At 42.7% G+C, this 14,603-nt stretch overlaps 1 long non-coding RNA gene across 1 annotated transcript; it reads left to right on the forward strand.

The window, feature by feature from the left end:
* The first annotated feature begins 9,304 nt into the window (after nt 1-9,304).
* Nucleotides 9,305-13,692, forward strand: LOC147757546 (uncharacterized). Its single transcript, XR_015321522.1, has 2 exons — nt 9,305-12,257; nt 12,481-13,692. It is a non-coding gene; the product is annotated as an uncharacterized LOC147757546 (long non-coding RNA).
* Nucleotides 13,693-14,603: the final 911 nt, after the last annotated feature.

Consider the following 14,603-nt stretch of genomic DNA (forward strand, 5'->3'; position numbering starts at 1 on the left):
GCGATTCTTCGTCCAAACAATAACATTTGTTATTATCTGGCAGTTACTGGCGAAAGACCTTAACTACAGAGTTTCAGGATGAAATTAAATAGCATGCAATACATAAGGCCCAACTTTATTTTTAGCGTAAATATGTTTATTGAAAGAAAAAAATATATATATATATATATAATATGAGCGGTATAGATGATACTGCTGACTTATATTGATACATTGCAATAACTTTGAATAAGTAATTGATGAGCGGACTGTTCAATGGCGCTCCTAACATAATCATAATTGGAGTGTTCATACTAATAGCGTGATTTAATTGGATGACGTGTAGGTATAACATAACATATGGGCTTTGCTTACCTTGGGAAACACTAGCACAGCAATACCCAAGAGGTTCGAGGATTAAAAAAACCCGAGTGCTGTGCGCTGGTGCTCCGTACGTGCGATCTCGAAGCGCAAAAAAGCGATACACAAGAGAATAGTAAATATTAACTACCGAGTTGGCTTCAGTTGCTATGAGCTCCATCTGTCTTCGCCTTGTATCCGGATAGCTCGTGAGTATGCTTTAGCTTTGTCGCATCGCCGATTTCCATTCAATAATAATATCAAGTTAGAAATTTGACGTTAGGCTGGCAGCCAGCTGAGTTAATAGGTTCGAACATTTAGGGGTGTACACTGTATCGATGTGTTTTTTTATTTGCGATTAAAATTTTTCAGGCTGCTATATGGTACGGAGTGACTAGCAAAAGACAAAGGGAAAAAATTACTGCGATGCAGATGCAGATGCAGATGCAGATGCAGATGCAGGCAATTTGTTGGCATAAGTAAACCCATTAAAAAAAATGAATGCTTTACAACCACGCACAATTTCGCTCAGTCCAAGTTTATCCAGTACCAATCTATACGTCAAAGATGATAGTTGCTGTTTCAATACTGCATAATGGTAAGAGTAATGAGGAGGGTATTTATGGAGGTTGAGGGTAATTATGCAGGTTTTTTCCCAGCACTATGATACCAGAATAGTGATTTTCGAATAGATATTTTGGGCACATGAGAAGTATTCATTTTACGAGAATGTTCCACTTCAAAACAGCTCGTGCTCGTAGAAATGTTGACAATAATTCGTGTTATGTAAGTCCTGAATTATTTATGTTAGTTACTTTTCTACCCATAAAAGATGATGAGTTTGTTAATGAAAGATGAGAAAATTGGTAGTTATGTATAACGATAACATAACTGTAATCATCGCATGCAAATGCGTCTTAATCAGTAGTTAATTATATAATGATTTTCTAGAAACCCCTAGCGAAGAACCTGTATGCAATAAAGTGGATAAAGAATAAACAAACATTAGAAAAACGTAATCAAATTAAGCATTATGTAAATTTCCACTGTTTTTGCTACTGATTAAAGGAGAAATGCTTCTTAATCATTTACGGCTTAGTTGAGCAGATTGAGGAGGATGGTTAGGTTGAGGCAGTACAAAGCCGGGTGCTAGATGACCTAGGTGCTGGTATATTAACGACTTACGTTTTGTTCGCGAACTGAGACGACATAGCTAGTAGAACCATGCTGAATTCCTTATAATTGTCATGGCCGTGCATCACTCTAGTCTAAATATATATTTATGGTAAAATCCAATCCATGATCATTTGCAATGTAATGATTTGCTTACGCCACAGCTGACACTAACCACATATAAGATAACGTGTGCGAAACTATAAAAGCTTAGTTCAAATGAACATATATATAGGCATACACGCGTTTACACGAAGCTGTTTGTACTCTGAGGACATCTAGTCTCTCAATTTCTCTGTAAATCTGGCATGGACTTCATAGGATTTGATGTATGCTGTCGTCAAAATGCGGTCGTTCCCACAATTTGTATATAATATAACTTAAAGCAATGACTTTTATAAATACGTAACTTACTTTCAATTCGCTTTGAAAAGGTAACTCTGGGACGAAGCGAAATTGTGAGCTGTTTATTTAGTTTGATATATCATTTGAAGACACTTAGTTGTTCTATGTAGCTTCAGCTCTTGGGACTTGATCGTCACTAACGCCAATGGCACCAATTTGATGGCACATGTGTATTTCGTACACATCTCAATATTTGATTGTGCTAAAATTTCAAATCAAACTTTCCTTGCTAGAAAAAATTAAGCGGTTCGTTAGCTCGACCTTCCTCTATATATATATATACGATTGTTAATGTAAGCGATTTATATGGACGCTACATTTTACGAGTAATCTGGCCCTACTACGATGCGCGTACTGGCTACCTTACCTACAAGCGATTATAAATAAAAAAAGTTATTTAACAATTCTTTCTCGGCCTTAAGTCATTTCGTTGTAAGCAATTTCTAGCTTTTAGAGACAACTATAGCCCCTTTTGCCTCCCAGGATGTGTTAGCATAACTGTACAAAATAGAAATTTCTACCGATATCACATTTAGTATCAACAGGTTAGAACCAATCGTACTGGTATTCAAAGGCCTGCTTTCACGTTTTCGTCTGGTTTACTTCTCAAAAGCAAGCACCAGCTCTTCAAAACATGGTATGCATAGATATTACCATCATGACCACCACTATTGCCATGAACATTATCATCACCATTAACAGCAGCAGAAACATCACTACCTTATACTTCATCATCGTATCAGCACCGGTACACGATAGTATAAGAAGAAACATTCCGTTAAGTTTTTTATGGCAGCGCTCGTTTCCATCACTGTATTGTATGCAGTCATAATAGAGTGGGGCCACGCGTCTGCCAGCAGATTAAGTTGAGGCTTGCGAAAGTTATTAGTATACGACATTATCAACTTAAACCTTGAATAGCACACTCATTTGTTGTACGTAAGGTGCTCTGACTAGCCTAGCGGCCCGCCAGTGGTGTTTAGGTGCAACTGCTTCTGCCTTGGAATAGAACACCAGGAAAAGATTTCTTTTTTGCATAAATCAAAAGCGTTGCGTAGATCAACACAGCTTGATCCGCATATAACTTAGGGGCATCAACGTTTTTCTTTGGTGTTGAAGCGCAGTGTGCAGCTATATGATACCCGGCCTTCACGGCGGTGTCACAGCACTGTACAATATACCCATCACAGCTAGATACTACGAGAAAAAAGGACCCGCGCTAGGAGCTGGCCAACTCCACACGGCTCGCCATAGGACAAGCCAGTGCTGGTCGTCATCTTCGTCATGTACAGGCGTTTTAGAGTCGATGATGGATGCAGTTACCACAATTGCGGGGGCAATGCGAACACTAACAGCATCAATTATCACCTTCCTTATGTCAGACGGCGTGCAAGGTGCCCTGCTCAGCTGCGCAACAAATATCTGCTCCAGCCGGGAGCTGCTAGTCCCGGTAGCAAAATGCTGGTAACTGAAGATCAATTGACTATCGATCGAACCAGCTAACCAATCAAACAAATTAATAATGGTTGTTAACTGCCTGCGCATGTGGCTGTATGCCATATGATTTGCCAACTGATATTTTTAGTCATTTATTTGTCTGGAGCCTATGCACAATAGTCCTATACGAATGCGCTGTCAATTGATTAGCTATTCATTTACGTCGACTGTTCTTCCTCACACAAACGTCTGGGCACAACTGTTATTTTTGCATGTTCAACGAGGCCATTGCAAAAACTGTGTAGTATAGCTTCGACCCTTCGATAGTATAACCTTCGACCCTTAGGTTAGAAATGAAGCCTTGGAACTGCCTCGACATTACTTGAAGATGTCCATCTTTCCTCGTCCGCATCGATCACAGTGACCTCCTACCGTAGCCCTGAATATTGTTGAGGCTTCTGCTCAGCATAGCTGCGAGCCTGGACATATATCGTGTTTCCCGGCACCCATCATCCTGTACTCCACTTCGGGACGTGCTCCGTGGGGATCCAGCAACCGCCTGGCCTTTACGTGGTTGAAGCATACCGTCTTATCCAGCGGCTGTGCGACCACCAGTCATACTGAACGGTCGATACGATGTATCGATAACAAATCAACATCGAACTATGAATCTAACTACCATGAAGTAGAGCTATCGGAAATACCTTGTGAGTAAACTTAAATCCTTACATTTTCATATCTACTAAGGTTTTTGTTACCACGAAAAGAGCAGGTTGAATAATTCTGAATGAAGCGTCTTAAAATGTGTTGCAGACTTTCTTGGGATAGAGCTGCAGTTGGGGGGGGGGGGGGGGGGGGGGGGGGGGGGGGGGGGGGGGGGGGGGGGGGGGGGGGGGGGGTTAGACGGTGAGCAGTGGATTGGAACCGTTTAAATGTTTTTTCATGCTGTTAGTTGGAAGGTATGGTTCGATAGGATCATTAGGATGTATCTTGATTTTGTAACTTGTATATTTGTAAGGTAAATAATTTCGCATAACGAATCGCTCCTAGAATTGCTCTAATGAACATTTCTAGTTGCGAGTCTAGCTCTAAGCAGGAGCGTGAAGGGCTTTTTGCTGTTCTCGACTACCGTCATGTGCAGCTGTCCATTGATAATGCTCTAGTAGGGAAAAAAAGGTCTTAAATTATAGCTCCATAGCTTTTTTAGACATAGATCAACAATTCCACAATCACCTATTTCTCTGTGTGAATCGCTTTTAAGCTCACATAATGGACCTCATGTATCGCGTGGCATTATATGACCAATCTGCCGTATCCCGTCGACGCTAACCCAACATGCCGGTATTTATGATCGGTTGTCGATGACACAGGTGAATACTGAATATAGCATTTGCAATGCTCGTTCTGAAAAGCACCTCTTTGTAAAACTCTATTAGCGTCATTTTATTTTCAGTGTTCGACAATGAACCTTCAAGTTTTTATCGTTGAGTAACGTGAGTGCCTTTGCATGATCAATTCCCATGTGATGATTCGATGGAACTTCGCAACTGCACACCGTCACCCAACAAATCACCCGACGAGTCGTATGTCAGGAATCAAAAAAACCAGCATCTGTACGGTACGTACAGACTATTGCCGCGTAGTTTCATATTCTATGCTATACCTCGTATTATCGCCATTAAGATCCAAATGAAATATGTGCGTTCCATAGAATTAAGTTTATTCATGTGCGGTACACTTATAAAGAAAATTACAAATTTCCAGAAGATTGCTAGCTCGACGGACCGCTTTTTTCCAGTTTGAAGCCTACCTGTCTACACTGACGTATAGAAGAAAAACAAACAAAATAAGATTCATAGTCTCGTACATAGACAATGATTAATAACATCACTCGTAAAAAAAAAGAAAAAAGCGTCTTAGATATGTACGTTGAGAAAGTCGCTCTGCTTCTCCTTGTACAAGGCACCGCTGAGGTTTCGGCGGTTCTTATTTCTGGTTACGTAAATCAGCTATAATAAGAGTTCAACTTGCTCATCAGTTCTCGCCCTCTGAAGGCAGAAGTCCGGACTTTTACCTTCTGCATAGGAAGCTAATGGGTCGTGTTCAAGCATTAACTGTACTGGATAATTTTTCCTAATTGCTCGCTTTCTTTATTCTGGCCATCTTGACTAATTATGTATATTATGATATAAGTACGAAGAAGTCGCGAATTTCTGTTGTTTGCTTTGGACCACAAAGTAGGATGATATAGTGTCAACTGTCAAAATCAGTACATTCTGGCGATCGACGAATTCCGTTAATTTTGAAAATTCACCAACAGCTCAACGACTATATGATTTTCTCAGTTGTAATGAATCCATTCCGACCATCATTGTTATATATATAATAAATGATTTACTGGGTACCGATTATATAAACGGGCCTTCTGTTTTGTCTATGATTACCTCAAGTATGCGCAGACTGTTGTTCCTTCTCTGACAGCCATAGTTACACACTCTCACCAATGTTCTACCAAGAATCACTCCACAGCAGCTCTGACACTATCGCTATTACATAGAAATGATGAGTAACGTGACCGATCAACTGCAGCCTCTGTGAATACTGTGCCTGTCTTGCGTCCTTTCTCCTAAATACTTTATGGAATCTTGGAGGATAGAGCGAACCAGGTCATTGTACCTATTACCACCGCATTAACACTGACTTGAATCCCTTCTGCCTACGCCATATAATATTTTTACAAGAATTCCTTAAGGATATTTTTCTTTGTAGTAGGGCTACAAGCGTAGGCCTTTTTCGAGTCTCTCATGACGTAGGTTTCTTTCTGTCTACAACTTTTTCTCCTGTACTGCCTACGCGTTAAGTGGCATCGTAGCGGAACAGATGTATGCATGCTGCCATTTTCATGTGCACCTTCACAAAGCCGATCTATCTTCGGTTCTTTAGAGCTGGACATTAGGAGCTCGACGTTTGACGACAGCAAACTCTACCGTCGGCGATAACACCAGCCATCGACATCAGTAACAACCAGTTGCTCCGTTGATACGCCAGAACGTAGCGAAACCCGCCGAGAGCAAGAGGCGGCGGCGGCGACAGCCGTTTAAGAGCATTTTTCGGCCAATGCTCCATTTCCCTCCCAGTGGATCCGCAGGAGTATTCAACCGCAGCCATATATATGTAGTATGGCTGTCATGGCGGCGCTCGTAGCGCTGATCTCCTTGGCCGCCATCGCGGAAGCCGTCGTCGCTCTCGTAGCAACGAAAAGGACTGACCTAACGTTGCAGTGAGGTTGCTACCGCTATTCGCAAGAACGTTGTCAGCAGTCAAACGTCAAACGCAACAACTATTGATTTACAACGAGCAAGCGAACGGCGAACGATGAGGATGATGACGACAGAAACAACAAGGGCGTTCTGTAAGCCCAGTTAGGCGGGCCGGCGGGCAACAATAGATTTCTCGTCAACAGGGAGAATTCGCAGTAGCAGAAGGAGCATAGCGGCGGCGTTGGAAGCGGTGCCAGCTGTAACCGATTTGCATTGCATAACATTTACTGGCTGTCTCTATATAGATGCTATGTATTTACTATAAATACAGGTATTTAGGTATGGTGGGTAAATATTGCCGAGTATATGCGACTACCCCTACTGCTGCCACCTGCGATTACGATGATGCTGTTTTTTATGATAGTGTTGTTATAGCTAATGACTATGACGGTGAAAGAGGTGTGGTTGTATGATGCTTTTATTGTCTTCGATGTCGTTGTCTGCACTAAATTCATTATGAATCGATGTACTGGCTGTTACTGCTGTTGTTGATCTCTGTACTAACTATCTACAGTGTAATTTAAGTGTCTCGTGTTTTTCGTCCCGCGTCCTCGTTGGGCATTCCACCACGCGCCTGGCTCCCAGTACGAAATAAAATATGTGTATGCCCAAGTTCGATGCTAGGTTATTGCGTAGCCTAAAAGTTCGAAGAGGAAGACGCTGTCCACTCATCTATTACTCTGTGTATTTTACCTGCGGCTCACTAAGTGCAGAGGCGCAGCGATGGCAAGATGCTGCACCATTAACGATAGAGCATTCAAATGGTTGTACTGGACTAGTGGATTAATAGATATTAGAAGTACCTGTCGTGTCGACGCTGTGAAGTTGTTCTATTAAAATGGTTTTTTTTTGAAGCTTTGTAATCGTGCTCGCACATGGCTGCATCATATCTTAGGGCAGCGAACTTTAAAATTGAATAACTTTTGAATTCCGCGCCCCTAGCAGACGAAATTCGGCTGAAAAATACTGCAGTCTCTTAGAGGTTTGCGAGTAAAAACCGGCCGAGTGTGGTCCAGTACCACTGAGTTAAGAAGGAATGACATTTTTCACTCTCGACACTCAACGCTCACTAGTCTAGTTTTTGTCTCTCGAAGGCCACAACGCTGTTTACTGAAATTTATCTAGAATTGATTAAGATATTATATAAGAAGGCCATAATTAAAGCATAATGCGTGAATGGTGTAAACGTTTCAAGAATGAAGATCTGAATGTTGAATACCAAATGAAGACCCAAAGGACAAAAACGCACTGTGGCAGTTAAGTATGCTTTTTACGAAAACAGACCTAAGAGCTCAGTCGGCTAAAACTAGTATTTCAAATGTAGCGTGTTACAAAATCATAAGCCATGTACGGAGAATGCAAAAGCCAAGTAAAAAATAGGTTCCCGGTGAATTGACTCCAGGCAAGCTGATAACGTATATGGTATACTCCACGAGCAGTTTGGGGAACTTTAGTCAATAAAAAACCTGCCTGGAGCCTACGGTCACCATAGACAAAGCGCTGGGCGCAGAAGAACCAAGCAGAGCAATAGCGTCGTCCTGAAGAGAAACCGAGTTCCGTGGTGGTGTCGAGTAAGTTCAGCCGTGAGGTGAGTGGTAGTAGTTTCAATGGCCATCAGGGATATCTGCTACTATGAGATAGTTGACGAAAATTAAGAATTGACTGAAGTGCGCATCCTGAAGTTTCTTAGGAAGTTAATGGACCGTTGGCACGACAGTCAAAAGTATGCAGCCTGCTTACTTTACGAGAATGCTAGAGCTCGTCGCCATGCCTCAACTATTTTTCGAACTAAGTAAAGGATATCTAATGCTGGTCTCTATCGATGTCCTTGTGAGCGAAAGGGCTTTCCATGTTCTAAAAAGGGCTACTGGTAGGCAGGCTTATCTCACTGTTTATTTACTTGAAGTCTGTAAAAGTCGCGTATTATATTATCACCCAAGTTCAACTAGTTTCCAGGTTATTCAATTTCGATGTCTGCCGAATTAGCATGTAACAGCCTAATAGATTCGTTATGACTGGTTCATCGTATCTATACAAAGATGGTTATCTTCAATTATGGTCAACCAACCAATAAGGATGGATATCCAACTAATGTTCAAAACCATCTAGGGACATAGCTCAGCTTAGGGTCCTACGCGAAGTAAAAGTTCCGCTTGCAAACCTATTGTAACAGAAGATCTACATCAACTTTATGAAGTTCTGGAAAGCGAAAAAATATTATTCTTTAATATTCAAAGAATTTAAAGAAAGCGCTGGCCACTTCAACAATCCGCAAATACGTTCTGGAGTCAGACGACGCATCCCTGTTGATCGCACAAAAGCTGAACAGTCAAGACACGTCGTCCGCCGTGCCTCATAATGCGAGCATCACAGCTCAGTACGCGGTCTTTCATCGCGATGATCAACTCAGCTTGGGAGTTCACTCCTGCAGCGACCACGTACGTACGCACGCACGCACGCACGCAACACACGGATTTGCCGTTTTTTTGATGTCGAATACCCAATAACACTCGTAAATTCAGCTCCAGGCGTGTAGAGCCCCCCCCCCCCCCCCCATCTTGTACAAACCGCTGTTTCCACTTCAGTAGAACGATTCTGGCGGACTCAGCTTTTTGGGAGGACAACTGTCATACAGCCTTGTCGTGTCCGAGTTCGTCATCTGAGAAGCGAACCACGTGTGGGGGGTGCATCCGGAGGTACCTCCAAACTGTGGCCCGTCAGTTAGCTATTTCCTTCCCTTAGTGAGTCGTGGAAGCCCTTCAACCCGCTTCATTGGCTTCCCTTCGTCGAACGTCAATAGGAGCGAATTGCTATGGACAAGGATTTTAGCCAAGCTTGTCGCTATTGCGTCTATATGAGCTGTCATCTTATCGCTTCCACTAGCATAAAGCGAGCCAGCTTGGCTCTTATCGGTAGCAAGCAGAATTAAGCGGCCGCTCTGTAGCGGTCGCCTGTTGGCTCGTATAGGAGTACCTGTGTATTTTTAATAATTATTATTATTATACTTTTTTCGTATTAGTATATATTCCGATTGAATTGGATCTTTAAAGATGGCGTATCTTACTATCTACATCGGGGTGTCGTGTTATTCGATGGGCAAACTGGGCTTGCTTGTACTCATATAATGTTCTTTTTCCTGGAAGAAGGCTTTTCTTTAGGATGCTTTGTTAGCAGGAACGGCTTTTGTCACTCGTGCAGTCGCTAGCTTTGCCAGTCCGTTAAACCTCGAACGAAATACGAGGAAATAACATTAATTAGACTATGCTTACGGGCTGCTTCGAAGCAGAACTTCAAGGAAGAGGTATATGCATATACGTGTTTCAATTAGGAGATTATTTCGTGTTCATAAAAGTAATCATAATTTTGTTTATTTTAGTCGAATACATTTGCTCTTTGGATATACTGGCTTTGAGGAATTAGAGAAATAACCGAGTAGTTATACGGCCTTTTCAATTGCTGCGAACTAAACAACACGCAAAGCGTGGATAACAGACCGTGGTAAACCGATAAAAGTTCTGATCATTCAATGCAAAAAATAGAGCCAATGGGTTAACTCCCGAATTGAACCTCTGTCACAAATAGGCTGTATCTGCAAGCGGGTATCTTAAGGAGCCGCAAATATTAAGGACGCATTGAGGACGTTTACTCCTGAGTAAAGTTGAGCTCTTGTGTGATATTTAGGGCTGGTTGTTGCTGTCGTTGTTGCTGAAACTATTGTGCGTAACAAAAAACGAATTTGGAATCATTAGAGCTTGAGTAGCAGTGTGCATGTTTTGATACGAAGAACGTGATATTCTGATGGGTACGAAGCAATACATACCCTCCGAGATGGATAGCTATATAGCTAATATTGCTCACCACAACGAACGCCATAGCAATACAACGGGATATTTACGTACCTGCACGCTCGCACGTGCATCTGTCAAGTGTCATCCCGTTTAACGTGCTCGCTCGGTCATACTCTGCTGTTGTAGCCGTGACTGTGTGCGTTCGCTATTACCGTGAATGTTCGATGAACGGATCTACGCACTCATTGCTACCCTTCAGATTGAGTGCATTTTTTCGCTCGTTTCTGCCGCGGTGCTCATCCTAAATAAGCTGTCGGTCTATACGTTTGTTTGTCTCTCTGTAGAAACTTTGCTAGAGAGCTTTTGTATCAATTTAATGATGACTTAAATCGGGTTGATTTCGTTAGTTATCTCGCGATTCCTATTTACCACCTATATTGCATCCTCGTATTGATGATGGTTCATACACACCCAAACGTCTACTGAGTTGTTGTTTATTTTTATTACTAACATGATTACGCGGGATAGAATAACAGGAACCGAATCACCAGCAGCGAGTGTTCTGGCCGAAGCTGCAGCGGTTGACAACAACAACAACAACACCAAATAGGCAAAATAGCAACAAAAACGCTATTGTGGACGAACGAGGATGATGCCGCTGCGATGCAGCTGCTGCCGCTACCGCTACGGTAATTGCAGCTGCAGCCTTAATGTATTGCTTCGATGTGTGCTTGTTGCTTTCATTACTTCCATGCGGTTGATAAACTTTTGTTGCTGCCACTGTCGCCGCCGTTGCTGCTTGATAGCCGTCTTGTTATATGGCAACAAGTCCACTTGGGCTATTAAGGCTTATGGCTACCACCGTTACGAATGTTCTATAGCTCTTAGAAGTAGAAGATATAGCGTCTACTGGCGTAGTCGGCCGTTCCGGCGACTTTTGCCGAAATCTTACTGTGTTTCTCTGATCATTTTTTGTGTGTTGTTGTCCTCATTGACGACGTTTACATTGTTGACGCCATGGCTTGAATTGCTCTTGCGGCTTCGGTCGTAGTCATTGCCGCGTTGTTCACTGTTGCCGTCGTTGTTGTGCGCTTACCAGGTCGTGCGTGAGGATATCTGTTAAGAGCGTTCGAGCGTTACGAAACGACGAGTGGTAGCGATGAGTTGCGGTGTGCGCGGGCGCAACGGCGGCGCGTTGGGCGGCAACATGGAGAGACTGGCGCTAGTGATGTAGCGGTGAAGCACTATGTCGAAGGATGCCCTTCCAGTGGACTTCACATATAGATCCAGCAGTAGCAGCAGACAAGCCTCAAAAAAGTCGACATCGCTAACAACGACAACGACGACGACGACGACGACAATAACAACAAAATCAACAGCAGAAAGTCAACTGCGAGAGCAGACAATAGCGTTGACGGTGCCTCGGTTAGTACGACAACGGCAGCGGCAGCGGCAGCGGCAGTGGCAACGACTGCATCACCGTATCGGCGGTTTCCACGAAGGACCGATGAGGACCACCCAACCATTCGACGGCCTGCTCGAATCATTGCTTGTGCTAATGTGTAGTATAACCATTGTTGAACACCCGTTGCCACCGCTGATGATAACATTTCTCATGTATTCCATTCTCACATGAGTGTTCAAGGCTAACACCTCGTGCGTCTTATTTCGTGGCAGCAATGGCAAAGGGAAGAAAAGGCAGCATCGACAGGGGACGGGGATCAGGTGGTCGATGAAGTAGGTGATGAGAGATGAGGCCACGCAAACACGGAATCACCCACCGGATAGATTAAAAGTCCGCTTTATGTATATATATATATATATTATGTTTCAATTTGACTAAGCCTAAGTTTTTGCATAAACGATATGACTCTATTTATGTAGCTATAAAGTTTGCCATTCAACTGCTTGGCTTGACCCTATTTTCAAGGAAAGCAAATAGATTTCAGAGTAACGCGCGCCCATTAATTATTATTTATTAAATTAACAATTTAGTAACTAGTGATTTAACTTTTCAGTGCGGAAAAACTTACTTAGTGGGAAGACGTGCTTATTCCAATAGCTCAACGGAGGGTTTACCCAATATTTTCAACGATCTGCGTATCAAAGACGCGTTATTAAATTAGTGCAAAAACACTTACCATTACTGTTTTTTTTTTTGGCTCTGCTTAGAGGTTATTTTATAATTGCGCTCATAATTATCAAGAATTTAAATTTAACAAAAAAGAAGACGGTGCCTCTTTTTTTGCGTAAGGGTAAAATTCTCAGCACTGTCACCCTGCTAAACTCATGTTGCTTGTGACTCTGTCTTCAGCTAACATCATATCTTTACATTAGGCCATTAAAGGCCATTACGGCAGAGGGTTAAGCAGACAAGTCAAATTATCTAAACAACGCCCGTGCAGTCCTGAAAGACCGTTTCTAGTCACAGCCTTACATCAGCAAATCTAGTTTAAGCACCGGGCGACGCATAAGATTCCCCACAGAAAGGCTTAGTTCCACTGGTTTCTCTATTATTTAAAAGTTACTCAAGAACAGTCATTTTGAACTTAGATTATTATCGCGTCTTATTAGTCGTTAGTATCGTTTTCTTGTGCCAAAAAAGATTAAGCAAATTCATATAATTAACGCTTGAACTGGAGAAGAAAAATAGGAAGGCTTTCTCAGTTTAAAAATAAACGTACGGCACGAGTGATTAGGCAGACGACCAATACATTGAATGAGGTGTTATTTTGCTACAGTAATAACAATCGAATTGTCATCATTATGAAGCTGCAATGTCCCGTACTTCGAGTCTTCACATAGTAACTAGTCAACAGCAAGCGTCATAAACGCGTAAGACTTATGACATTATTCCCCGATACATACCACTGTAGATCCTTCCACGATTTTAATGACGCTAGCGGACTCGACGCCGATTCTGGAAACCAGCGATGACCTGTCTATTTTGATCTCAAGTTCTAGTCACCGGCATAACTTGTCGAACAAAACTTACCTATGTATTTACTCTTGTGGTCTTCTCCTGTATTTGGCGGGTGCATTGTCGTGCAGCGATGTCGCTATGTATTTACTATAGCTGGTTTTTCAACCTTGCGTTATAATAACATATGGGTACTTCTGTTGTTGTATGCAGGCAGCCCAAAGCAAAAGTGTACAGAACTGATGTCTTTAAAATGTACTATTTTCTTTACCGATCCGATACATAAATAAAACGATGACCTGTCCGAAGACGTTGTCGATGGCATCGTCCTGATTAATGTTAGACGGTATAGCACGAATTTCTGTTTCGTCTTCTGCTGTCGAATTGCCTTTGTTCCCTACTAAAGAGAACCTGCTTCCAGCCTTCTTCCGTTCCGCCGGGTCAACCTCACATTAACCATGATCATTGCCGCAACGTCATCGTCGGCTACCACCATCATGGCTGCAGCTCCTATACTTTCACGGTGGCCTCTCCATACGCTATACAACATATCCATATTATTACTTATTACTGACGCCGATGGAGATGAGCAACTTCAGCATTAGTCGATTCGTCACCTTTTCCCATCATTGTTCTGCGGCTGCATCTCCTCAGCGGTAGCTCTGCCCCCGGCGTCAGTGCTGCCACTGTCGCTACTTCGTCACCCGTATCTTTCTCGTCGTAACGACACATCTTCGATGATTTGTTCGTGGTCAGTTCGATACGCTCGCCATTGCCTTTGTCGCGTTTGTTTACCTCTTCTTGCTACAACTCTCAGCTTGACTCTGGCGTCTTCTTCCTGTGATCAACATTATCATTTTTGTTGCCCGCTGCTTCTCTGTTGCACCTTGTCGGCAGCCAGCGGCTTCAAGTAGTTGGCTTTATTGCTTGCTCGTTTGTTGATTGCCGAGATTGGCGCTCGTTGATACTCGACCGGAGCTGGCGGACCGGCCACTGGGGAGCGTTCTTTGCTCTTTCACTACTTTTTGCTTCTTCCTGTGTTGGACAGACGCCTGCCGTGGAATTTACTGCGACAGCGCCCGCAGCAACAATACGACGCGTAAATGAAACGTGCCACACCAACAACTTATTTCAAGCAATAGTAGCAGTAACAGCAACATAGAAGGGGAAAGTAATTGTCACTAAAATATTTTAATCAATAATACCTGTGTCAGCGCACCT

Source organism: Varroa destructor, unplaced genomic scaffold (genome assembly GCF_002443255.2).
Source record: "Varroa destructor unplaced genomic scaffold, Vdes_3.0 BEIS01000002.1, whole genome shotgun sequence".
Lineage (NCBI taxonomy): Eukaryota > Metazoa > Arthropoda > Arachnida > Mesostigmata > Varroidae > Varroa > Varroa destructor.